General features: G+C 40.4%; 1 long non-coding RNA gene across 1 annotated transcript; it reads left to right on the top strand.

Moving 5' to 3' along the window:
• Window positions 1–5,587: 5,587 nt before the first annotated feature.
• On the top strand, window positions 5,588–25,088 carry LOC106019984 (uncharacterized). Its single transcript, XR_002406245.4, has 4 exons — window positions 5,588–6,268; window positions 7,124–7,233; window positions 16,554–16,617; window positions 22,133–25,088. It is a non-coding gene; the product is annotated as an uncharacterized lncRNA (long non-coding RNA).
• Window positions 25,089–27,861: the final 2,773 nt, after the last annotated feature.

Raw genomic sequence — 27,861 nt, 5'->3', positions numbered from 1 at the left:
AAAAAAGGCACAGTATAATGCAATCCATACATGTGAATTTTCCATGTACCTAATTTGCATTTCTAAAAGTCTATGAAGCTGAAAATCATTATCTTCTCTAGTTGCAGTAACCCACATTGTTGAGGGCTGCCAACAGCAGAGCTGGTGTTAAAGGACTAATCGTGTCTTGGTATCATAACACACCCACAGCATGCCAAGTCAGGAGGGGAGAAATTCAGAATCCACGGGAGTTGATGGTGATTTCCCCACTAACTCTAATGAGATAAGAATTGTCTTCAGGAAAGAAAACAGGGCTGCTGCTACAGTGAGAGCTTTTGTTTATTATTCCCGGAGGTTTTCTGTTCTAACCTTTCTCCATACCTCAGAGGAGGTTTTCTGAGTGTTTTTTAACACTTGTTTGACCAAACTCATGTGTCCTGAAAATTAGGTTATATAGCATTGGTAAGTCCAGCTCAAGATGTTAGAGACAATTAAAAAAATCTGCTCCTGGTGATGCATGAAAATTGCTTTAAATTTCATGAGCTATTGAATGCATTGCACATTTAAGATCTGGATCAGTTTAGCAGTACAGAGAATTAAAATGTCTAAAAACACAGGGGATTATGTCGAAATGGAAACAGAAAAGACTTGTACTGAACCACTGCTCCTCAAAGGGCTTTTCTCTAAAGTATACACTCGTGTTGGACATGGGAAGCAGCATTTTACCTGGACAGACCAACAGACTATGCTGAAAGTAAGGGAACAGAAACTACACACCAAATGGTTGGAGAAAGCAGCAGGAAGAAAGAGAAGTGCAGAGACACCAGCAGAGCTGGCACCAAAATGGGTGAGGTGACCTGACATCATTTGTGTGACAAATGGGTGCTCCAAGGAGACCCACCAGAGGTGCAGACACTGCAAGAGGGACTGTGAAATCTCAAATTAATGTGGGGAGAAAGACAAATATTCATACAGGTATAAAATAAGCTACTCAAGATATGTTTTCTCAGTTCTGCTTCTGTGATATGGTAGAGATGAAGACCTTTTGGAAGGCCAACGTGGGCCTTGGCCTTTGAAAGGAGATGTTACCATTGCCTGCTGGTGATCAGTCCATGATAGCAAATCAAAGGTCAAGTGATCAGAAAAGAATTAATGTAGAAAATGGGAAATGAAGATGAAGAATGTCCAGATGAAGGATGATCGTGCTTACTAGGGTGGGACATAAACCTCTTCAGGACCAGGTTAATGTGCTAGTCGGATGTCTCTGTGGAGATGTTGTCCTCTGGGACAGAGGGAAGGCAAATAGCTGAGGTGCCAAGAGGCACAGTCATCACCATCTACCCCACCAAAAATGTGTGACAGAACACTTAACGAGTCCCTTTGAAAAGCACCACTCCAAACTTGTTATTTGTTTCTTCTTTACCCACTTTTTATACGCAATCATCTGCAGCTATTTGTGTGAATAAAGTCCAGTAATTTCTTGTGGGTCTTAAACCTCCTTTTTTTTAAGCTGTTGTACTGCTTTTGGGTTAGTATAATTAAGATCTAAAACTGGCACTGTGCTGAATCTTTCTGAGAGTGACACTTTTTTTTTTTTTTAAGATGAATTTTAACTGTGTTAATTACATCTACATTTGTTACGAGAAATCATAGTTTACTGCAAATTAGTTTTTTTATATATAAATTGATAATTACGCAGGATTGTCATAAATATTAACATAAAAAACTTACAAATGGATCGTTGATTTTTATTAAGAAATGCATAAGGAAGATCTTTCTGAGATGCATTCTAGATATATGTATTTACAGCATGCTAGTGTAGTTATAAAATACATAAAACATTTTGTAGTCAGATGGTACTTGCAGTCATGAGCAAGGAGAGCTAGACAACTGCTATGTTATAAAAATTACTCTGTGAGGGATTGTAAAAAGCTTTTATTTAACTATTAGAAATAGATAATTTCTGTTTAAAGCTGAATTTATTGGATAACTGTTCTGTCCTACTTACAGACTATTCTAAAACACTATCAGGGATGACAGAGAGAGGCCTGTCTAATTGACAGTATGACTTAGCTGCTCTGTTACCTCTAGGCGGTCATTTATAGTTCTTAACAAACGTTCAAGCCTTTTGGAGAGTAACTGACTTCAAATGTTACTGACAAAAGCAAAAATGCGTCAGAAAATGTCCGATCTAAAAATCAATTGTTTGTAACTCAGGTAATTGTCTTATTCATTGCCCCACCATGAAGCTATACCATTTTTTCATCTCTGCTTCTGATAAAGTCCCCTTCTGAGTCCATGACTAAATGTATATAAATGAAACATGAGTGGAGCTCTCATAGTTTGACACTATTTAGTTTAGAGGAAATATATATTAAGCTGCTTTGGTTCAAGTAAAACCATATATTGTATTTACTGTTGTTAAAATACTGCACAATGGAAGGTAGCGGAAATAGTTTTATTCCCACTTGGGTTTTTCAAAAAACGCTTATGTTTTAGATTCTCTGCCTCTCGGCTTGCCCTTATAAATAGATTTCAGAGCACATTTGATATGAGTTTCTCTCTCTTCTGTAAATAACCAAGAGAAGTGTCAGAATCAGTTCAAGTTTTGGTGAAGGCTTATAAATTATTACTCAGTTTCTGGTAGCAGGCTGCTTTTATCTAATTACTCATTTTCTTTTAAAAATATTTGAGTCTGTAAAAGCAATCATGGTAAGAGGTGCAGACACTTTATGGTATTAGAGATATAAATCACATTCTCCACATAGAAGCAAACTTTCTTAGGTTGTGGTCTCTGGATCAACAGGAGTCCTCTGGGACTTTTCTCAGCTGACTCTGCACTGACATCTTTCTGTCAGAAGGAAAGGATCCATCTAGAAAGGTAATGCCACGCCAGCCCTACATGAGAAGATGACGGTGTTGAGGACGGCAGTGCTGTGGCAGCTGGTGACTCGGTGACATGAGGTGGGGGAGGCTGCCAACAAGCGTGGCTGGAGCTGGGCACAAAACTTCCTGTGGAGAAGTGTTTCAGCCGAGCAGCAGGTCTCAGCAAACAAGCCCTTCAGAGAAATAATTTGATTTGGACAAAATTCTGAGGCAATCTAAGCTGGGTGGTGGCAAAACCCACCTAACTTTGTGCCAACCTGTCTGGGCCTAGATTTGTTTTTGGCCTCCCTAGGCTTCCCAGATGGCAGCACTCTGGAAGAGGCCATGTGGCAGCGGCCCAGGGAGGGGGCTGCAGAAACCCCGGGGTTTCGGAGGCCAGGGCACCCAGCCAGCTGGCCTGCCTTGGGCTCGGGCTGCCTCGGAATTTGGAAATGCTTCCTCGCTGCGCGACTTCGCTCTGATTTGGAATGAAACCAAAGAGCCAAATATTTTGTGAAACTGTTTCCTTCTGCACAGCAGAAACCTTTCCTGCCTCTGAAGCTGTTGTTGCGCAGAGGCAAGCATTCACTTGCAGTCACCACTGATACCAGGCTCCTGCGATGGGAATGAATCTCAACATCCATGAGACTGACCTGAAGACTGCCATTTTTGGGGTATGGAAGAAAACTGCTAAGCCCTGCTATCTCATTTTGGGGTTGTGTGTGTGAACAGCCATGAAAACCTCCTAGGATCAAGGGCATGAAGGAGCAGAGCAAAGATGCAGGTTTTGGCTCCGTATTATGCGTAGCTGCTCTATGAGATGTGGCAAACACAAGCATGTGGAACCTGCAGGAGCAGGGCCATGCCTGTAACTGATGGCTGGATGCTGGATCTCACCACTGGCTGAGAGCAGCAGCTGAGCAGTAGAGCTAGGATCTGCTCCAGCCTTGCAGGTTTGATGGGACCATTTGAGATGGGACCACGTAGGGAATCAAATGGAAAAATATCACAATCAGTTTTCAATCAGTTTCAAATGCAAGCTTGCTGGAGAAGATGCTTCATGTAGTTTCATGCAGTTTGAGGTGGGGGTGGACTGTTTGCTCATTGTTGCAGCCTCCATAAAGCCATCTTTCTAGTGCAGGAATGTAATACATGCTGTGATGACAAAAGCAGTGTGTGTGGATGGATGGTCTGGCCACTACTGGGGATGCATGGTGGGTGGATGAATACAAAGACAAAAATCCATTATGTTAGTACCACTCAGCAACTAGTCCTTTTAGAAAGAATACCTACAAAACGCATAACCCCCCTGCTGTTTATATCTCCCTAGTTCAGATAGTGCCTCAGAAAAGAAATAAAGTCCTAGCTGCACAGGGTAAGTTGTTTGCCTTGCTTTAGTGAGGGCTGAACAGAGCTAATCTATAAACTACTATAAATGTTGCCTTGCAAAGGGAGAATCATTTTGGAGAAAAAAAAAAAAAAGTGTTTTTATCTGAGTTCTTTTTTATATAAGCAGGTTATATTACTCTGTGGTTTGTTTCTGCCAGCATCAGCCATGTTACACTAGGCTTGAGGGTTACAATACTCTTCCCCTGAAAGATTTCCTTTGCTTGCATGTCTCTGAGCATGATAATTTTTATAAGCCATTTTATATTTAGTGAAAAAAAAAAGAAGTAATCCTCATGCAATGCAACTGGAATTCCTTTCCTCGACCATTACAGGGCAAACTTTTCCAGGTGAGATGCTGTCTCCTGCCTGCCTCTGTTGGCTGGAGGGTTACAAGAGTATACCTACCTGATGTTCTGTCTTGGAGGTTGATGTGCTTACACTGCACATGTCAACTGTGCAAACATGCAGTCCTAATCCAAATTAACCAGAGTGAATCAGCAATTTAGCTTTCCTAAAAGTCTCATCCACATTCTGTGTTGAGGCTTTTTTCTGTTAGCTTGGCTGCTGATAAATGAAATTAGTGTTGTGTCTGTATATTTACATCTCTGGCTATTGCTGTATCAGGATCGGTTCCGATTTTTGTTTTCACTGTAGTTTTTATTGTAACTCACAGCTGATAATTTGGGTATGTGCTCAGTAATATTCATTTGAGGTTAGCCAGAGGTTACTTAATTATTGTGAAACTAAATCCGGAGCCCCAAGCTCCAAAGTGTGATGGGATTTTTATGATGGACTGTTGTATCTGAATCCTTGACTTTTGGTGGCATGAGTTTGACATGATTCCATTAGGTTTGATTTTGTGTCTTTCTTAAAGTCACTGCCGATAGGTTTAGCTCTTTTAGGTAACAGGGACTGATGGTTTGAGCTCAGGTTATTTTGGTCACTCTGCAGCAGACCTAGACATGTCAGAGCAAAAGCTCTGATCCCACAGCACTGATCTGCCCAGGACGTGTTTGCCTTTTTGATGCACAAAGGATTTGTGTGATGGGACCCTTGTCACACCTGGTCTCAGAAGCATTAAACTCACACCTGCACAGCTCGGTGGATCAATGGGATTGCCACAGTGACCATGAGATCTCTGTTGCCTTGTTTCTGAAGGGAAGATTTAATGTTGGCAATGTATGGAAATCCTGGCTATCCAGCTCAGGGCTTTGCATGCTTTCTTCCACCTGGAAAGCATGAGGTAATATCTTTCCTGAGTGCTTTGTTACAGGCACCTGAGAGCAGTCTCCTTTGTTTATTTATCCTGCCTGGGGACTGGTCAGTGCCCCTAGAGAATGGATTACAGAAACCTACAGTGGTTTTGGGGCAGCAATTATTTATTTTGGGCTAATGAATTCAGGAGCATGAGCTGCTTGGATGGAGAGAAAGCAAATGCAAAATCCCTCCAAATTCATGTTGTTATGCACTGGAGGAGAGCCATGGGGACAACCACCAGAACGGGTGAGGCGACAACTTGGTTTCAGAGCTAAAATGAGAGGCTGTAAAGGACAGGTGGCTGCAGCCAGTCTGTCCCTGTCTGAGGGGTGGATGTTGCTGAAGCTGCTCTCATTGTGCAGAGTGAGGAGAGCCATGAGCCTGTGCCAGAGGAGCGGCTGGGAAAAATCAGTCAAGAAAGAAATTACAAGCAAAAAGGCAACAAAATGAGTGGGCTCCTGGCCAGGCTCTCTAAGGCAGATGGCACTGTTGGTTGCAACAGCTGCAACTGAAAATCCAGGAGACAACAGGGGGAGCTGACAAATGTTTAAAGATTGCTACCAGCTGTTGAGCCCAAATGATATCTCCTTCTCTACAAAGGAGACAAAGCTTTGCACTGCGACTCCTTTACCTTCTCTTCATCACTTCATGGTAAAGATGCTATTTAGACACTGCTAGAAGGATCAAGCTCCTGAATGCCAGCAGTGTGTTATCCTGCAGCAAGATCCTTAAGCCCTGATGGATTTGCAGCCTCCTCTCAATTTCTTTTCCAAAGCAGGTGAGATGTTGCACGCTCATTCATCTGGCTCTGCAGCCTGATGGGCTCCTCGCTGCTGTTTTGGCAGTAGTTGCAGCTCGTCTGGTCGGGTGGAGAGGGAGAAGTGGCACTTCAGGATGTTCAGGGCTCTTCCACGTTGAGGACTGCTTCCAGGCCCCTTGCTTGCTCCATTTGCCTCCCAAATGCAGTTAATGCTGCAGAGCTGTCCTTTGAAACCAGCACTTTCCTCAGCTTGATCTGTGCTGTTCCTGAACGCTGTTTGACCCAGCAAACTTGGCCAGAGCAGTCTGGCCTTTCCTCTGCCCCTTGCACGTGCTCAGCTTGCTAAGGAAGCTGGACTCCTCTGGGAACAAAAGCACAGCTCTGTGCCCACTCTTACCAGGCACTTTTCTCTGCTGTTAAATTTGGCTGTAGCCTCCGGTAATCGTCTTCCCCTAGGAACACTTTATTTTTATTCACAATTGGAAATAGGAGCGTAACCGCCAGTGTTTGAGGTGCCCGCTCTAAATGTGTGAGGCCTTTCACCCAAAGGAGTGCTCGTGAATGTGTTGTTTTCTATCCATAAGCTGTTGGTAGGAGAGAGGTTTTATTAAATTTCTGCTGGGTCCCCACACAATTCTTAAATGGCAGAAAAATAGATCGATATTGAGAATTTATCTTCCCTTCCTAATCCTGTTGTATTGTTGTTTCATCTGAAACTTAGAAAATATACTTCACCTGAGTTAGCGAGGCAAAAAATTGAGTTTTGGTGAATCTGCAGGTGACTGCTAAGAAGGAATGGGAAGCATAGGAAACACTTCAAGCAGTTGTGATGGCAACCTTTTTTTTTTTTTTTTTTTTTTTAACTGCTTATAGCTAAAGGTGATGACTAAACATGTCATTGAATTCATCCATGTGAATCCTAATAAGTACGTGAGAGCACAAAGGGATATCAGAGGACAGAGCTGGTCACTGGCAAGAGTGAGGTGGGTACTGCAGTGTGCCAAGGTGAGAAACATTAGGGCAACATTATCTTTCCTGTCATGTACTTGACAAGATGTAGCTCTTGCTTAGGCTGGTGCTCTAGGGTTGATGTTGCTTTCTCCCTTATGCACAGTGAAGTGAAGATTTTGGATGGATAAAGCAGGTCATGAAATTGTATAGGCAAACCAACTCACTGGTTAGGGTGCTCTGGTTACCAGCATCAACATAGCAAGCTCAAAAGCTCTGGCTTTGTGCATCAGTTCAACAGGAGACTCCGTCGTACAGGCAGATCAAAACAGTGGGATTTTTTTATTTTTTTATTTTTTTGCAATTGTATTCAGCTGTGAACTCTGTTCATTTCAGTATGGATAATTACTCCCAAGTCTCTTTAGTCTCTTTCTCTGTCAAAGAAATATTCCTAGCTGGGTTTCCCTTAAGTGGGACCATACCTGGCTTTGCTGCCATTGTCTGATTAAGACTGCCATGGCTTTTGTGCTTAATTATACTGCAGAGAAGCATGAATACAGCAGGGGACTAAAATGATTTTTTTCTCAGACGGGTATTTAACTATCTGTGTCAGGTACCAGCTCTTACATTAGGTGGTTTTCTCATGCCTGCAGTCCCTGTATGGATTCAACTCTGAGTGCTCTGCTTGCTTGCTAAAATTATCTTTACTATGTTCTTTCAGCTTCCCCTGGAAAATAACCGGTTGGAAAACTTCAGCTGGCACATTTTATGTTGGGTTTTATAAAAGCAAAATTATTCAAAAATTATGGATTTTGTGACACGTAGAAAGGCAACAGACATTTTTATTGGAGAGGTTGACATATGTGGCACAAAACATTTCAGGGGTTTGGTGTTAAATTATATTTCATTTTGAATTGACGATATTCAGAAAAAAAGTGTCATAAATATTTCAGGGAGCCTAAGTGAGTCTGTCTTTGAGTTCTGCATGGCTATTATATCTCCCATTTAAAGTTTTTTCATTGCAACTTTTTCAGGGCATTTTCTTGGCAAGTAGCATAGCCAGTCTTCAGTCAGCCTTATTATATCATTATGGCGTTAACTTGTGAGGCATTTTCAAACATTTTCATAAACTGGTGGGACAAAGTCATGACTGCAAGGACACATTTTGTACGTGACTAGTGAAGACCCTCAATAGCCTGTCTGAAAATCTGGCACAGTTCTAGACTAATTCTTAAGTAATGTCCATCCAGTTAATGCACATCCACCAAAGCTGACAAAATCCTGGGTTCCTCTGCACTCCCAGCATGTTAACGTACTGCTGGGCTCTCCTGGAGATGCTGGGGTTGCTGGTGCCAAGAGTTCCTTGTGCTGTGAGTTCACAACAGAATAGTAGCACCTATTCTGTCATAGCTACTTATGAACAAATCTAACAAAAATCAGAAACTTTCGTTTGGATGATTTTGACAGTTCATGGTGGTCTGGTCCAAAACGCTGGACTACATTTTTTTTTTCTTTCTTTCTTAGTGGAGATTGATTATTCCACTATTTCCATATTTTTCTGTATTTGGGATTGCATTTTGGAACTGGGTAGTCTATGCAATGTGAGATTTGAAATCCACTCCTGTGGCTAGAAAAGCACCTTTGGTAGAATGCTAGTGCTTTTGAAGACTAAGAGCATCTTCTCTAGAGTAGTCTTCAAACGTAAGGGTTCATCTCTTCTGTCTCCCTGTAGCAAAATACAGATTTGCTTTTCCTGACTCCTGCATTCCTATGTCATGCCACAGTGACTTCTCATGGACCAGACTATGCAGCACCATGCTTTCTGGACTACTGTTTTCTGCCTCCTGCTTTCTTGCTTGTAGCTGCTTAAAAAAGTCAGCCACTACTATACCTGGAAAAGCACATGGCTCCTGGATAGACTGCTGTGTGCCATCGTCATTGTTTTCTCTCAGATCACAGATGATACTTAGGAGGCTAATCGGAGAGGAGATCACAAAATGAGGACAAAATTCAGGTGTTTACTCCTGAAGGTTTCCTTGAAGGTTTTGAAACACCTGAAGAAGCTATATCTGCTTAAGCACTGATCCCAGAAATTATCACTGATCAGAAGATAGGTTATCTGTTTTGCAAACTAAATTTTACTTGACACAATGCATCATTTTACATTGTTTTGTGATATCTAAACAGGTGCATGGCTCTCAACCTTTCTCCAAAACTGTGTACTCTGTTTAGAAAACACATTTCCCTCTCCAGCTTCAGTAGAGGTTTGTTTATTATTAAAGAAAAAATTCTTCATGGAGCACTGTTTGATGCTGGACATGTGTCATATATATATTATTTTGTTTTGGTTTGGGGAATCTGCTTACTAGAATGAAGCAGATAGTTCAGAGAAGCATAGCGCAATGATGAGTGAGGCTTGGCGAGAGTGATTTTAGAGGAAAATGTAACACAGAGTTTTTTTGGTTGTGATGACTGCTAGAGCGTGAAAGGAGAGCATGCAGCCAACCTACAAACTCTGAGGGAGTACACGGATGTAGAGATACCTCTTTACATGGTCAAATAAGAAATCTTTTAAGCAGTATGAAATTTAAGCATTGGGAAGTGGTAGGGAATCTGGAAGTAGCAAATCTCAGGTGAATCCTGAGAGTCTAAAGAGAATCCTTGCCCTTGGAAAAAAAAAGCTTGCTGCTTTTCCCATGATGTTCTGAAGAAACTCGATCACTTATTTACTTCATTTTACTTACATGAGGGTAAGCAAAACACTTCACCAAGTGTCAGGGTGCCAGCCTGCCTTCCTGGCTGGCTGGAGGGCAGCTGCCTGTGGCACTTCAGATTGCCCGAGGCTTGACAAGGCCCTGCCAGGGAAGGGAAGTTCCTATTCCCACCTTTTCTATGAGTTTCAGCATGGGTTGTGTCTTTAACTACATTTCAAGATGCTGTGTATCACCTGCACTGCAGTGGCAGTGTAATCCTGGCAAATGTGGCATTTCAGGCTCACTGGTGGCTAAGCTAACTGAATTACCATGTGTTCGTAGTGGTTCTCCCTTGCACTGTGACAATATAGATAGAATATAGGTAAATTCCTTACTTAACTCTGTTAGGTTAGTCTTTAAAGATAAGTTCTCTGAGTACCCAAAAGTATTTAGCCTTCTTTTCCTGAATATAGGGAAATAAAAGTGAGGCATCAAGATGCCTTTTGACTTACTCTGACATTGTTTGTCCTTTCCTTGGCACCATCATCCGTGTTTCACTAGTTTGGATTTATCTAGGGATGATCACGTCAGTGATATGTATATTTATTGCTTATTTTTGCTCTTCATCTTGTCTTTTTTTCTGGTCTCCGCATAAACTTGAGGCAGCATTGCCTGGAAAGTGTGGTGACAGGGACAATTTTCTTTAAAATAAAAGGCAAAATGATGCTGGGCGTTGGAATTTCTCCAGGGAGAAGCCTCGCCTGCTGTCCTGGTATTGTTAAAAAACAGATGCTGCTGGAAGCACTCTGTAACTGCTGATCGTCACCTCTGAGAGAAGAAGTTGCTGCTCTACATGCAGAAACCTCCCTGAACCTCAGGGCAGAAGTGTCATAGCAGCATGTCCTGCTGCTGGGGAAACATGGGGGTATGTATTCATAATCATGCTGGGGACCTGACCTGCCTGGCATGGTACAGCTCCAGCTGTGAGGTTTCCATAGCATTTATGATGTTCTCCCACAGCTTTTTAAAAAACTTCACATTGTTTCATGGTGTGAAAATTCAGACACTCAAACTTGACAGCCGTACAAGACATCTCACAGCTTTGCTATGCTGTGTCCCTTCCATGGTTATAGGCTGACCATCATCCTGAAATTCTAGCTGGCATACAAGGATATCACTTAAAAAGAAAAAGGAAAAAGAAAAAAAAAAAAACAACAATAAAAAAAAACCTTTTTCATTTAGAATGAAAGCTGTAGTTATGGTCTTACACTGAATTTACTTAGAATCACAGAATGCTCTGACTTGGAAGGGATTCACAAAGATCATTGAGTCCAACCCTTGGCTCCACACAGGACAACCAAAAATCAGACCGTGTGTCTGATAGCTCTGTCCAAATGCTTCTTGAGCTCCAGCAGGCTTGGTGCCATAAGCACTGCCCTGGGGAGCCTGTGCCAATGCCTGACCACCCTCTGGGTGAAGAACCTTTCCCTAACACCCAATCTACTTCAACACAGCAGTAAAAAGAGAATTGTTCTTGTTTTGTTGAATCATTTACTTTTCCCATTCATCTTATGAATGGTAAATCATTTACCATTTACCATTCATTTTATGAATCATTAATCGTAAAACTAAAAATGCAATGTACATAGAAAAAGACTGCAAATATAGCATAACATATGTACTTACCAATTTTAAACGTCTCATCTAATGTACTCCATCATATGTACTTGGTTCAGCACCAAGAAGAAATTATAAAGATTATATTACAAAGAAATATAATCCAATCTGTTTAATCAAAATTCTGCATAGGCAAGTTTAAGAGGAAGAACATCAGCTACAGTAGGATTTAAACTGTGCTTACAGATTTCAGAATTTCAACTGATTTCATTTTTATAAGTAAAATTTTAGATTTTATTTGTAAAGAATTTAGTTCTCAATTTTTATTCCAAATTAAATTTCAGTTGTGAAAATAACCCTAACAATTTACTGTTATAATAAAAATTATAATTCTTAAAGAAATCAGCTTTTGTTAAGATTAGTGATAGCTATAAGATATATACCAAATGTGAAATATGAATGCAAGATTTGAAAAATATTTATTTTAGAAAGTGTTTTTTTTTTTTTTTTTAAAAAAAAAAAGCTTCTTAATTTAAAATTGACTGACTGGGATAGTTACCAGAAATATTCTTTATTAAAATACTTAAGTTTATATGATTTGTTTTCTTCTATCAAAAATTAAGCTTGTTTTGGTAAAGGATTGCTCTTTTGACAAATGTCCTTTTTTTTTTTTTTTTTTTTTTTAGTATCAGATTATTAAGGCTATGTTTTAAATGTTACTTTTGCAACTTCTTCAATATGAATTGACTTTTTATCTTTTTATGTATTTTTACATATTTTTAAATGTAGTGCATAGGGAAAAGACAAGCCAAAACATTTCAACACTTTACAATGAAAGTAAAATAATTAAAAATTATCACTATTAAAAGTTTTGATCAGCTGGACCCATTTTTTTTGTCCAATTTTTCTGTTTTCTGATTCTGAGCTAGAAAGAATGCTGATTCTCAGAACAGCCTTTTTGATCAGATGGAGTTGTGCTTCTGATCTTTTAAAATCCCCTCTTACTGAAGACCTTTAAATAAACAGTAATATTTCTAAATAACTCAGTGTAACCAGATGTAATTATTTTTAATAATCATATTTTTTTTAGCTTTTTGAGGATACATTTTTTTCATGTGCTTCAAAGCATAAAAGTGATAGAAGTTTCCACTTGCAGGGGAATGCATTAACAGGTAAAAACAATTTTCATTCTCCACAGACATGCAAATGCCAGTGTGTGTAGAGAACAATTTTGCCTTTTTTAGAGCTCTGTTGTCAGTAGAGCTCTTCACTGTCATAGTCAACTGGAGCATCAAGCCTTGGACACATAGTATAGTTTCACAGCTTCAGTTAAAAGTCTGGCAAATCCTATAAGCTTGACTCTGATAATGTTTGAATTCTTCACAAAAGATGTATGTATATATCTACAAAAATAAGGTATATTTATATTTCTAGCACTTTGCAAGCTCATGTCTTTGCTGGTGAAGTGAATTCTCTCCATTGATTTCATGAACATCATTTGGCTTTGCTTGCGTTTTGCTGTGCGTTTTTTTTTTTCCCCTCCTTCTTTCCCAAGGCATGTAATATCTGTAAAAATAACATTGCTTTATTTGATCGCTGTGAGAAGATGTTTTGACTCCAGTTCCCAAATGTACCTGTGCTACAGACAGAATGAAAGCACAAACCAGCCAGTACATTTTTATTATGTATGGTGTCAAGAAATAAGCCAGAGTTATTAATGGTATTTGTTCTGGTCATAGAATTAAATCCTATTTTAATCTAAGAGGGGTGAAGGAAAATTAATAGTATTTGTTCTGAAATGTGGTACTGTTCTCTACATACCTGAGAACAGCCTGGAAGTTTTCTCCTTCTGAAAAATAGTTTGCCTCCTACATATTATCAATATGAATTCAATTTGCAGAGTAGCTCCAGTCCCAGAATGGTATAATCTCAAAAATAATAACTTTCTGCTTTCCCCTTGCCAATCTCCACTCCAGCTCGTGCTGGTGCATCACAATGCATGGTGCACAGCTGCCTCCTCACTGCACCAGCACGGAGCACTTCACCTATAAATTGTGAAGGAACAGGCTGTACTATCTAATGTCTTCTTTGACCTGGGTATCACTATGACTGTGAGAGATTATGATTTACTGTCTCTCAGGCAAATGTGAAAGAGGTTTGTGTGGCACCTCCATGCTTAACAAACCCCAAACCACTCAGGTGGGTCCACCTCACAGACTGGGAGCTTCCCCTTTGTTGTCCTTTCCTAGATGAGGGTGATTATGTGAGAGGATCAGAGAGCGAGTCAGCCAGGGACCTTAGCTCCTACAATCTGAGCTCCTGTGTCTTTACTGAGAGAATGACACAGTTTCTGCCTCCTTGCTTTGATCACTGGTGCAAGTGTGGGGAGAGATACACAACCAGCATCCTGGAAACATTGCTTACTTCTGAGGTATGGCACAGTACTTTTGAATTTCGGAACCAGGTTAGAGAAGGGGCCTCTCCTGACACATGGTTGTTCATCCACAGAGAAATCTGTATGCCACACAGCTCGGTCAGCTGGCGTCATCTCCCTCTGCCCATGAACCGTTCACCCTTTCTTCTTTTTCTCCTGCAATTCCTGTCAAAGTCCTGTTCTGCTGAACTCATGCCAGGGAAAACCTCTCCAAAGATAGCTCTTTTTTTTTTTTTTTTTTTTTTTTTTTTTTTTTTTTTTTTTTTTAAATCTCCTAAAATAGCTCTTCCATTGTTTCTTGCCCGTAGGTATGGAGCTGAAAGATGGCTAACTCAGAGCAGGAGAGCTCTCTGAGAGGTTGGTTAGGAGAAGAACAATTTTCTTCTGCAAGGTACTATTGCCGTCAGACACACATGATGACTAAGCATCTATTTCCCTGTCTTGGTGGTCTGATCAGGCTTGCCCTGAACCCATAGATTTATAACATCATTCAGTTGTGTTACTGATGCCATGCCTAGTGATATAGGTTAAACTATTTATGACTAAATAATTAACATAGTTGTCCAAATCCAGCCCTAGCTGTATGCCTGGTTTATGCCAAGACTGAATTGAGGCCAGTATCAATAACAACACGCCTTCATGGATAAAATACTGTACTGAATTTATTTCTTGTTTTATTTCCTCAACAGTATAAGAAAAGTAATTATGTTTTGAAGCTAAATCACTTGGCTGGCATGCACCTTGTCAGGTTCAGTGCTAATTAGGCAGCTTAAGTCCAAAATAGAAAAGGGTTGTAAACCATAAATTGAATCCTGATAGAGACACTCTAAGTAAAGCTTCCACCTTGACTCCTGGTTGCTCCTGTTCCAGAAGTTGTAACGGGTTGGCTGTCCATCACTGCTGACCAAGCTATTGCTGGTCAAGGACTGGAGTATTTGGCACAGGAAAACCGATGGGTGTCTAGTGTAGTCTGCTGTTGTGAACATTTAGACCCTTGCATGGAGCAGTCTGTGGTGAATAACTTCCCCATGCCCCCTGTGCATGTGAAGCGCATGTGAAATGCTGAAGCATTTCCCAGTCCTAGCACTTGTTGGGCCCTGTGCATTGCTTGCACTTTTCTTTTTAAAAGCTCTTTCAGAACGACACCGCTGAAAGAGTTTGAAACCTTCCCCTAATTTGCAGGCTGATGTAGGCTTGTTTTATATCCTTTTGTTCTTGGGCCAGTGCAGCCTTGCAGTTTCATTAGATTTATAATTGCTGATGTTTATTCATGTCTTATTCATAAAGCTCTTGTATCCCTGCCCAGTCTTCCTTTTGCTGATATGGATGCCAAGTTCTTCTGATATCTTCTTCTAATGGTCCTACAAGCTTTTTCACCGTACTTCCTCCAGTTCAAGATTATCTTGGCTGTAAAGTCTTTTATTGCTCTGAGAGGGGTAAAGTGAAAGGTAATGCTTCTGCCAACAGCTATTCATGCGTGTAGTTTTATATGAGTGAGTACTGTCTAGTACAATAGGCATTGTCCTTGTCTACCTTGCAAAGTTACGAGTGGTTGGAGAACTGTCTTTGGCAAGGCAAGCTCTATTTCTGCCGGTTATTTCTCGATATTAGCTCTACTGTTGCTGAGATTCAGAACAACCGTGCTGTGTACAGGCTCAGGACGTTTGCAGTTGTGCTGAGCACTCCTTCTTGCTCAGCTCATCCAGAACACACGGTCATGCTAAGTTACCAAGTGGTGTTGGGTCTCTCCCTCAAATTTATATGCATGCTTAAAGACTCACCCTGTGCTAGGTTGAGTCCGGATTTGGAACCAAGCTTTAATCCAGGCTCAACTGACTGTGTGCTCAGGCCCAGAAGATGGCTCACACGCAGCATTACTCCCTTGCAACACTGCTCAAGCCCTGGGCTATGCTGGTGAGCAAAGGCAGCAACGCTTTCAAAAGTCTTTGAGGGCTTGTGTGATGGAAAGCCAGTCTGAAGATTCAAAGCCATTTCCCCCAGTAACTTGTGAGGCACAGCCATGTCCTGCTGTTTTACTCCCAGTTACACTGAAGACAGTTGAAATTAGTCTCTGCAGAGACCCATGCATAGCACACCATCAGCTCAAAGTCCCTCAATAACAGGTGAGGAGTGTTACTAACTCTGCAGTGGGATGACTTTCCTCTCAAGTGCATTGAAATGTGGAGAAGGAGTGCAATCCTGAGAGTCTGGAGGCTGAGAAAAGTGGGCTGAGCACTCTGAGTGCCAGACCCATTGGGCACATGTCCTCCAAGCTCCCTGCTGTGATTTTGTTCCCTATTCATCTGCCCCTTGCCTGCCTTGGGGTGGCTGTTCCCTGCTCACCCACACACCCAAGTGAGGGTGATGCTGAGGCAGGGGAACGTCTGTCCTTCCGCTGCTGGTGCTGGGATTTAAATGTTGGTTGGAAACGACAGGGAAATTTTTAGAAGGGTGCATGTGGAAAGCTTCATTGAGCACTGAGGTCACAGGTAGGAATCGTGGAACTATCAGACTCCTGAGTCACAGCCATCTCTCAGTTCATCTCTAAAGGCTTTTCAAGTGTAAAGGTTGAAAAACAACCTGGGTAGGACATAATGATGTTTTTTTACAGATGCATCATATCCCTGAGGACTGCAGTAATAGTAATAGAGAGGGAAACAGACAAAAACATAATGGTGAGTATTAAGAATTTGTTGGATTTTTCTCTTCTTTTTCCTTTTCTTTTTTTTTTTTTTTTTTTTTTTTTTAGAAGTCCTGTAAAATCTAATTCACAGAGCATAAGCATTAATTCAAAACATTTGCTCACTCTACACTCTTGCTACCTGATCTACCTGTCTTGCTGATATATATACTGCAGATACAGATTTATTTCTACAGATAAGTATTTTTGTATTTTGGTAATAAATTCTTTTCGAAAGAGTGACTCCCCAGGACTGAGGTCCTGTGGTCTGATTGATTTAAATGCTTGTATGAGACTCTGCTTTTGCTGTCTGGCAAAACAGCTGACATAAATTTGACTCTGGAGCCAAATAAATTGAGTAACTGTACTAAATTGTTCTAAAGAGGGAAGATGTATCATGAGACAGCTAATAATGCATACTCAGGGTGTAAGATATAAAATAAATGAAATCCTTATGAACACAGAGGTTGTAACCAACTGTAGAGTCTGAGCCACTTCTGAAAATTACCCATAGTGGTTGATTACCCATAAGTGGGTTGATTGAAAATTACCCATAGTGGGTAATTTTCAGAATCTGCGTTATGTCTGAATTTAAGAAGAGATTGGACTGTGCGCTTAGTCACATGGTCTGAACTTTTGGGTAGACCTGTGCGGTGTCAAGAGTTGGACTTGATGATCCTTAAGGGTCCCTTCCAACTCAGGATATTCTATGATTCTATTCTATTCTATGATTCTATACCTCTGCTACCTAACTGTATGTGTGATCATGTATCGTTGTGACACCTGAATAACAGAGAAATACAACAAATGGAAAGTAGGCATGGGTGCCAATGCCTACAGTGCTCAAATTTCTGTCAGCAGGCACTGGACATGGGCAAAAAGTAGGTTTAACATCTGAAATTAAACACCCCAAATCTGACATGTTAGACTTGCAAGAAGGTTTAGAAAATGTAGTGTATATAAAGTATTGAACCGAATAAAAGAGCTGCTGACATTATCATCTTACTGAGGCACAAATGGTTCTACAAGAATATAAAAGCAAATTGCTCAGTAACATCTATGCTTGAGCAAGCACTTTTGGTAACAGTTCTGTAAGAACAGCAATGAAGATTGGGGAAGAAGGCATTTCTGAAGGATTTCATCTTTGATATTTGTTTTACGATTATATGTACGTGTATTTCCATTCTGTGCTAGTTATGTAGGATTTTCTTGTGAGCACACTTCTTCCTAGATCTTGTTTCTTACTGGACAGTGTTTTTGGCTGTCGTCTAACCTTCTAGTTTAAATGTGATTGCCATGGAAATGTTACAATGCTGCTCTGCAGGCCAGGAGAGGCTCACTGGAGGTCTAAGCTTTAACACTACAGCCATATTAAAGACTGTTTTAGCAAAACTTCGTTCTAGATAAAATAGTAAACTAAGCATCACAGATTCTGTGCCTTGCAAGTGATATTGAACAGTTTCTAAAAGTACATTGTTGATATTAATTTGGAAAATGGCAATGAAGAAGAGTAAGAACGTTTCTTCCTTTTCTTATGATCAGTGGCAAAATTCAAAATTCCCTGAACCTCAATGAGACAAGGACTGGCTCAAATGTTATAACAGTAGCTATACCAACATAACTAATTCATAAAAGAATAAATATCCCAGTGGATTGTTTGATTCAGTTTCATGTCACTTCAGGCTTATTCCAGAGAAATGACTTTACTTTTTCTGCTTTAAACTGAAGTAGTGCATTGCTGGAGAAAAGCCAAACCAGAATAGGCCTATGCAGCTCATTTTTATGGAAGAAATACAGCCAACAGCACAGGCAGAAGGTTTTCAACACATATTTTTCTTATAAAAAAAAAAGGAAAAAAAAAAAAGAGTAATGCAAATATTTTGTTTGTTTGTTTGTTTTTTCCCTAATTTCTAATCATTTTCCTCGGTATTCTTGGGGTACTTTCTAACTGGCATGTGGTTCATCAAAAGCGCAATCATTTTTGGCTGAGAACTGAGAAATGCTGTCTGCAGCAGGGATTTGAAAATTCCTGAATTCCAGTTGCTTTCTATAGCAAGAGCTGCAGGGTATTTGGGCCCTTTTGTTAGCAGCCGGTGCCATCTGAGTGCAAATACTTGTAGCACATCTGATGAGAGCAGCCCCAACCAAGTGCACTGGGCTGTGCTCACAACCTTTTCATTCTGTGAGGTGGCTCTTTAGCAGGTAGGATGTGCAGGTGCTTAGGTCCCTGCCTGGGACTGTTATTTAGACACATCTCACCGACACTAAATGTGACTAACAACTCATCTTCTTTGCGTTAAGTGGCTTAATCAGATATGAGATGAAAGATGGGTACAAGCTGGAAACAGAAAGGGACTGCGAGCCTGCCCAAATGCAACGTTTGCTTCTCTCAAAATGTTGATTGAAACGAAAGTTAAGACTTAGCTAGCAAGCCTGATTTAAAAAAGACAGAAATCCAATGGAATACATTTAGAGTAGGTGTCTTTCAGTCTGCTTTTTACTTGGTTTTCTCAGCATTAATACAGCACCAGAAATACTTTGCAGCTTCTCTCTCTGGTGGGTGCTTATTGCATGAGTGTGATCATGCCTTTTGCCTGCTATAAGGAGACAAATGACCATAATCTTTAATGTTTAAGCTAAAAGTCACTAAGGAAAACATAAAAGCAGCTTTTTTATGTCATTAGCGTGAGATACAAAGAGTAGGATCTCCGTTTTTCTGGAAAGGGTGTTTCCATTGCAGATGGGGAGCTGTTTCCTTTAGGTTGTGGATGTGCCAGGACATTCTGTTATCTTATGACAACCACAAATGTGTCTTGCCTCCCTGCTGGTGCAGCTCTCCTCCCTGCTAGCTGCTTGCAGCACTTTGCTCTGCAGGTGTGGGAGAAGCCTGGAAAGGACCTGGCAGGAATTGTGGCTTCCTTGGGAAAGAGTGAGGAAGCTTAGGAAGATGCTCTCTGGTTGTCCCTCAGTCCTGTTACACAGCAGAACTGCAGCAATGGCACAGTATAGCTGTGCTGTCGGTTTGTTGTCTCCTAACAAGTGTGGCTATTTGAGACACCTAAACTCATCAAGAATGGAGATGTACATGCTGGTTGGCCTGCCTGGCTAATGCTGAGAAACTAGCAAAGGGAAGGAACAGTGTGGAAGGATGGAGGTCTTAGAGAAGCTATGCTCAAAGAAGATCAGGAGTGTGAAGGCATGGAGCAGGATAAATACAGTGAGAAGGCAGTTTGCTGCGGAGTTCAAGACTTTATTTTTCTGCTGCTTTGTTGTTCTGGCTTGTCCCTGTGCTTCGGGGCATCTCGCCTTCTGCCATCAGCTAAGAATTGATCTGCAGTGTTGAGCCAGAGAACCGCAAAACCTTAGTTACCAGTTGTGGTTTGAGGATGGCGTTTGGACTTCCACATTTAGTGCTGAGACACATTGGCTGGGAAAGGAAAAGAGCTGCTGAGCCTGTTAAGAGACCCACAGGGGAACAAGTGCTCAGTGAGATAGTTTGAGAGCTGTTAGTTGTTTTGGCAACCCCTATTAGACATGGCCCATAATTACTTCGGTAGCTATAGAGGAGTGCAATTTCCTTTTAATTACTGTATTAGCAAATGTATCAGTAGGGAAACTAAAAGAAAAGAAAAAAGTTGCTGAATTTCTTTCAGAACTGTTCTTTGTGACTCTAGGAAGGCAAAAATATTTGGACAGAAAGAAATTATGCTCTAATGAGCCCCAAAGAAACACTGATTCAGAGACTGAGAGGAAAATAGCTATTCTAGATAGCAGAGAGCTGGCCTCTAGCACACTCCTACAAAGTGGAAATAATAGCCTCTTTCCACTGTGATTTTAAAATTGTACCTCAGTGCTGCGTCTTTGATGCTTTGTGATAGATGCCAAGACTGGAGACTGCTCTGCTCCAAGTGTGAGTCAGATAATAAAGCAATTTCTGAGCTGTAGCAGCATTGCACCTTTTCCTTTGTTTCCTCTGAGAGATACTGTAAGGCTACATTATCAAGATTCACCCTTCCAGGCCAATATTTTATTTTTAAATCATCTTTTAAAATAACCTGTGAGTCCTGAAGGGGACGTCTTATCTCCCATCATGGGCTTGTCTCCTCAAGAATCTGAAAAGAAAAGTGCTGCACACATTTTCTTACCTTGAATCTCAAACAAAGAAAAGAAATTCAGTAGATTTCCTGACCTCTTCATCTTCTCTCTGAGAAACTTCTGAACGCTAATGATCATTAAATTGCTCTTGCTCTGTTGGTGTGTAGCACTTCAGTCAGCAATCCTTCCCGAATCAATAACGGCAGGCAATCTACCTGCTTCAGTGTTTACATTTAAAGATAATACCCACGATGCTTGAAAAAATGAAACGTTTCATTTTGAAGGTGTCAGAGCTGGAAAAGCTCTTAAAAAGGCTTTTATAGGCTGTGAAGTGATCAAAGCATTGGGCTACACTGTAGCCACCCCGCTGCCCAGCTGGGCGCTGAGCCACGGGGGGAGCGCAGCTCTGGGCAGGCTGGCAGCGGGTGTCCCCGCAGGCATCCCCCGTGAGCGAAGCACGGAGGGTTGTGCAAGTGCAGCTGTGAGAGGAAGCACCGAAGGAAGAAATGAGGCAGCTGAAATGGAGGCAGGCAGCAAATGATGATAACATCAGAGGACTTTGTTTTGAAGTGAAAACCCTCACGCAGCCCGTTGCGCTGCAGTAGATGAGATGGCTTGGTTGTTCATGCGCCTCTAGCTATAACCTCGGAGTAAAGGAGAGCATTAAGCCAGTTAAAAGAAGGCTTTTCCAACGTTTTACTGAATTACTGTGGGGCTGACTGTGTGAATGCACATACCTGCTTAGCCCTGGTGTTTCCTAATTTCTTAATATTTGTTTTAAAAGCCACAACAGTGACCCCTCAACATCACTTTCGATGATGTGTTTCTATACCGTGTTATCTACCAGCAGCAAATTTGCCAGACTAGCAGTTTCAGCTGAAGTCTCTACTGCATCCCACAGGGAATCTATATTTATATATTTTAACCTGTCTGACAAGTTTCAGCCCAAATAGTTTGGCTGATCTTTAATTCAGAGGAAGATGTGTCATTCTGTAACGTTAAAACAAGAATTGCGATGAGAAACTCTAGTGCTTCACAGAGTTTGAAATTGGAAACAAATGAGTCCAACATGGTTAGAGGGAGCTGGGAGGCAGTGGCAGGGGTGTGATGCCATAGCTGGGGTAGGAGACCTGGAAGGTTTGGTGTACTAGCATTTGACTCACAAGCATCATGTGTGAGAATAGCTCAGGTCTTCAGTTTTCCTTAACTCCTTGAGCAATATCTGAAGCTGACAGAAAAGCTTTTGGGCAGAAGAACTAGTTCTTTAGTGCTTCTTGAAAACAGCCAGAGACTTTCTTTTAATTTCTTTTCCATCATTTTGATATTTCATTTACTTCTGCTTCTTCTCTCAGAGACTTTGATTTAATTCTTTTGATAGACAGACACTGCTGAGCACTTTCTCCCTCACCTTGCAGAGATAAGGATGTTGCAGTCTCTGCGCTCCTGCACAGAAAGAGCTGGGAAAGCAGCATAGGGGATGAATCCATTGGAAAAAACAAGAACAACAAACTGAAAAAGCAAGCAGAAGAGCGAGGGCAGAAAACCTCTGATCAGAGTTTGTATTTCAGTTCTGCTCTATATCCAAGCTGACAGATACATCTTTTTCTTGTTGTCTGTTCCTTCCAAATATCCCCGTGGGACAGCCGACGTTGCAGCAGGGTTAAGCCAACTTCCTACAGACTGTTAATATACAGTGGACCTAAAGAAGGGAAAGATTTCACCTTCTGGCCTGAAATGGGCAACAGCTCTCCCCTGTTAGTGCCTCTGCAGATAAGGTGGCAAGCTGTGTTTGGGCATAAATAGGTGGCTCAGACTGATTATGTGCATTTATATTTTGTCTTCAAGACAGACCCTTCCTTCATGCTTGGCAGGGACAGTGGCAATGACAACAGTCAGTGGCAATGACAGTGTCAGTAGCAACAGCTCTGTGGAAGTGAACCTCCATCCAGTGTCATCTCAGGCTTCTCGGCTGTGTTTTGCAGTCACAAAATTGAGTGTGAGAGTACGCAGGTAATGGCTTTCCATCATTGTGTCTTCCTGGGGCTGCTCTGTGTCCATGGGCACTGTGAGCCAGGCAGTCTGCTGCTCTCCTCTGCTCCTGAGTGCTTGGAGCTGGCTCACAGGGATGAACAGTCCAAACAACCTCAGGTGCCTTTGGATGAAACCAACTGTGACTGCCTCTTTCTATCTATTATTTGACAGCCTGAGGTTTTGCCAGAAGCTGTAAAGAAATTATTTGTCTAAAGCCAGTGGCTTGAAGTTTGGCTTTTAAATCTGCATTTAGCTACCTCTTAAATACCCTGATATTAAAAAAAGATGCTCACACCGAAACTCAATATTTATGAAAGTTATATTTCTCCCAATCACATCTACACAGCACTTACCACAGTGGAGCCTGGGTTTGGGACTAAAAAAATGCTCTAGGTGTAGGTATAGATTGTAATGAAGTACTAAATGACTGCAGACAAGGCTGGAGCTAAAACCTCACTTATTGCTGGCAGAACAGAAATCATATTCATACCTCAGGAGCAGAAAACGTCAAAGATCTTTTGGAGCTTTACCTTACATCTAGGTAGACTGGTGGAAAACTAAACAATGTGCTGACTCAGAGGAATCAGAATCATATCCACAAAAAAATCCATTATCACAGACATTGACTGTCTAAGTAGAAGTATCTGGCAGAGAAATGCAATAGGATTTCCCAAAGGGAGAGCTGTGAGAAAGGAGCACTGGGGAGAGCCTCAGTCCTGGGAACTTGAGGGTCCTTTCAGCTGCTTGGACATATCCATTACCAAAAAGCTGCTGTTTTGATTATGGTATTTCTTATATATGACAGGATCTTTTCTTCTAAGGATATCAGTGGTCCTCAGCTCAAGCAAAAAAAATCCTGTCTTGTGGATAATTACACCAGTTAGGAAGAAGTAATGGAAAAAATAATAGCTAAAATGATAAACTGGTGAATAATGAGAAACATACCTAAATGTTCCAGCTAACGTTAACAGGCTGAAAACAGATTTAACATTCAACAGCTGCAAGGAAAAATGTTTGGCGTCCCTGCCTCTGCAAGCCAGTTCAAGGAAAGGGAGGGCTATTAAGCTTGAACAATGTCAGCTAAAAGCCTCTCACCTCCCCTGAAGCCCTGTTTGTATACGTGACCGTACAGTACTGGTCATTTCCCATCTTCTTAGGCACATATCTCATGTAAGAGATTTTGCTGGCTTGCACCACTTTTTGACTTGGAAATTTGTATCCAAATAACATTGGTTTCCTGTTATGCTTTTCTTGTAGCACTTTATCAAACAGCAGGAATTTATGCTGTTCCTGAGGGCAATCTATTAAAATGAATCATTCCTTATGGGTTTTCACTGTGAGCAATGCACCATGTTCAGGGCTTACTGTCAATTGTGAATGAACATAAACTAAATCCAGTTTTGCAAATGCCTGCTTACCTAGTACAGATATATCATATATGCATAGTAAATCTTCAATTTAAAAACATCACAGGTAACTGATATACCCAGACCGACCTGCTCGCTCTGCTGGATGATTTAATCATTAATTTTATAAATCCATTTTATTTGTCTCCTTATAGGCATGGTGAACAGAACTCCTTCTTGATGAGATAGTTACTCCCCTTGTGGTTTTGACTGAATTATTTAAAATTAAGTTGCTCAGTACAGTAGTGTTCCAACATTGTTTGATATTCAAGTCTGCCACTCTTATTTTGAGTTGTACTACTTGTGCCTGTAGTTGCATTCTCAATTGACGTGGTGACTTTCCCAGTTTAAGAATATGAAAAGATCATCGTTTGTTAGGAAAAGGTGCTCTGTGACTTGAATATCTCAGGTACCGATCTGAGGTGTCACTCATTAATTCTAAATTCATGCTTCCAGTTAAGAGTTTTTAGCTCCTGTGTACTGCATGGACTACTGAGTGTTATTTTGAGGGCATGAGAGATAAAGGGTTTCTAAATCAAAGCTGGTTTGTTTTCTTCATTTTTGGTGTCAATGCTGATGTGAATCTTGTGTTATCATTGATGGGATATTTTTATACTTCATGGAAGAAGGCGCAAAGCTATTTTTTTTGGTCTTTAGTTGTAATATTAACATAAAAAATATGCCACAGTCTTTCTTTCTGATTCACATGATTTCATTTGATCAAGAAAACTCTATTCTGTCCAGCCCTATAATGACCATGTAATTACACTCAATAGAAAAAAGACAACTTCAAAAATTGCTGGTTACTGTAGTTTCTTCACTAATCGCTTGGAAAAGTGATAACACGTGTTTAAGTATTGTCCTCATGGCCGATTAATAGCATCATTAGGTTTTACTGGGAAAAAACTTACGCTAATTTTGGTTCTTACACACTGTGAGCTTAGATATGACTGCATTTTCAAAACTGATCTCTGCTTTCATGCATCTCAGTTTTCATTGTTCAATTTCAGATGTGCAGGCTTTGAGTTGAAAGGTTCAAAGCATCTAAAATGCAAGAGACACTGGGCAGCACCTCTGTAAATTAACCCCTTAATTCTGGGCATGGCAAATTTTCTTTGTGTGCATAATCTTGTCACCAAATATGAAATTTTAATTGACTTAAAAATATCAATGTCAATGGCTCAAATTTGCCACCTAGTTTTTAGCAGAGCAATGGTGGTTTGCATGCTTGGTTGGGCTACTAGAGATCCCTTTTCTGTCTAAGGAAATATGAACCTTAAACTCTAGGGCCAGTGGCTTGGCCACCTGGGTTGTGACCTTAGAGGGAGGAGCAGAGGCACAAAGGGAGTGCTGATGAGTGCCAACACCATCAGGTTCAACAATGTCCTGCCTGTGGGACTCCTCCTAGAAAACCCTGAAAACACAGGCATCACTTTTCAAAGCACAGGGTAGAAAAATGCTGTGTTTTGTCTTGTTTTACATGTTTTACATGTCTTACATCAGTTTCTTGTGCTGTTTTATCTGACGGATTGTAGCAGTTGCTTATATAAAACCCACTAAGTGGCTGCTATGTATTTTTAGAATCATTTAAAATGTTTCCTTCATAAGGGGCAGAATCTTGTTTCTTTCCTTTTTTTTTTTTTTTTTTTTTTTTTTAGGTTTATTTTTGTACTGTAAATATGAAACAGAAGATAAGGAAATGTGAATCATTTTGTATACAAGTAAATTTTAGGCAGTTCCATTTGCCTTTTTTCTGCATAGTATTCACATCCAATTTGCATTATGTGTTGTATCAATTCGCTGATTGTTTATACTGATAGACCACCATTCTAGCAATAAGTACAAAAGAGCAGGAAAAAAGGATTGTGATTTTAAACTACCTTTAGTTTTTAGATTTATTTCTCAGCCTTCATTTCACAGAAATGATTGTTGTTGTGAAGTTTTTTTTTTTCTTCCATGAAAAATGCTTTTAATTCATAAACTCATTAAAAAAATGAATAGGTAGTGATAGCTGCCTTTCATTCTGTCTTTCATAAGCCATTTAAAAGTGAATGTAGTATTTGAATTGCAAACTCAGCTCTTGCCTTCATCCGTGGAACAATCACAGTGGTAGACGCAGTACGATGATAATATTTCATCAAAGTGCTTTAACCCCAGCCTTGTCGGCTTGTCTCCCAGATAACAAGGTAGCACAATCTCTGTGATTAATTAAGCAATGTTTATAAAACTGAAAGAAGATAAAAGGCTTTGGAGAACTGTACATTGTTAAATGGTATAAAAACCATACAAAATGTTCTGTTCCAAACTTTGCTGTATGCATTTGGTAGTTTCAGAAATTTCTGGTTCATCCGCAACGCAGGCAGAAACACCTAGAGTAAACCTGCAAGTTCCTCTTGTCCACGGAAAGAATCAAAATAATGGACATAGGTTACTGCCCACAAACAGATTTTAAATTGACCTTGGTCCTAAATATGTGAATGAGAAGAGGTCATCATAAATATGGCAAGAATGCTGGAAAACCCAGGGATTACTCCTGATTATTGCTGAACTTCTGTAGTAATTAAGACAGAAGACTGAACGTTTGAGGTAGTAAACATTTTTGCTCCCTTTCTCCTAAGAATTAAGAACAATAAAAACAGAAAATAATTTCTAAAAATTTATGAATCTAAAATGTCATGAAGTTGGCAAGAATCTTAACATGTCTCTCTTTGGGTTGTAAGATCTAGAAAATTTATTTAATATCAACCTATTTCCTTTACCCAGCTCTGTGGTGGGAAGTGTGCCTGTGCATCCCTTATGCTCTTGAGTGGGGAGAATCTGGCAGGGAATAAGAAAGGAAGAAAGGAGGGGATCACCAGAAACAAATTCTCTTAACAATATTTTCTACTGAAAATATACAGTTGATGTTGTTTGACATACATTTTTTTTTCTTTTTTTTTTTTCTTTCTTTTTTCTTTTTCTTAAAATGAATTTCCCTTAATAATGAGGAAATAGTGTTTTTTTGGTTTTTTTTTTTTTTTTTTTTTTTTTTTTCCCTCAAAAAATGTCTGGCTGAAAATTGTCAATGCTTCTGGCTTTGATAAATATGTTCAGAATGCTCATTTTCAGATTTTTTTTTCCAATTCTCCAAATCCTCCAAATGGAGCTTTTTTATTGTGGAAATTTCTACCTGACTAAAAACTCCATCTTTTTCACATTAAGTCATTTCTAATACTTTTAACCACATTTACTATGAAAATGCATAACTTGGGTCTTAGGCTTTCCAAAAAGCTGTCTGCTATCCCAAAGTTTGTCTGTCCTTTTCAGTCCATGGAGAGATGAATAATGTGTTTCAGGTAGGCAGTTCTGTTGTGACCATACCATGATCAAACCTGTGAGACCAGAATCATTGCATGATGTGGGCTTTGGGAAACAGTTTCCTAAATCTAGGATGTGGCTCCTGGGCTACTGCTGTGGTATAACTTGTGGTGCCCTCCCTGCACCTCCCTGTTTAATGAACATTTGCCTCAGAGACACTTGTCTTTGTGTCTGCACAGACTCTCTGCATTGAAGGCAGATGCCTTCAATGAGCAGCATCACACAGAGCAAGTCTGCCAGCAGGAAAATCTCTGTATTTGCTGATGCCAAAGCAAGATGTTGTTTAGCCCATGTGATGCTGGATGGGGATATTAAAGAGGAGCAGATTAATGTGTTTCATTTGCAATTGC

This window comes from Anas platyrhynchos, chromosome 2, assembly GCF_047663525.1.
Source record: "Anas platyrhynchos isolate ZD024472 breed Pekin duck chromosome 2, IASCAAS_PekinDuck_T2T, whole genome shotgun sequence".
NCBI lineage: Eukaryota > Metazoa > Chordata > Aves > Anseriformes > Anatidae > Anas > Anas platyrhynchos.
Note: the sequence above shows the minus strand (reverse complement) of the source record. Positions and strands in the feature narration are given on the sequence as shown.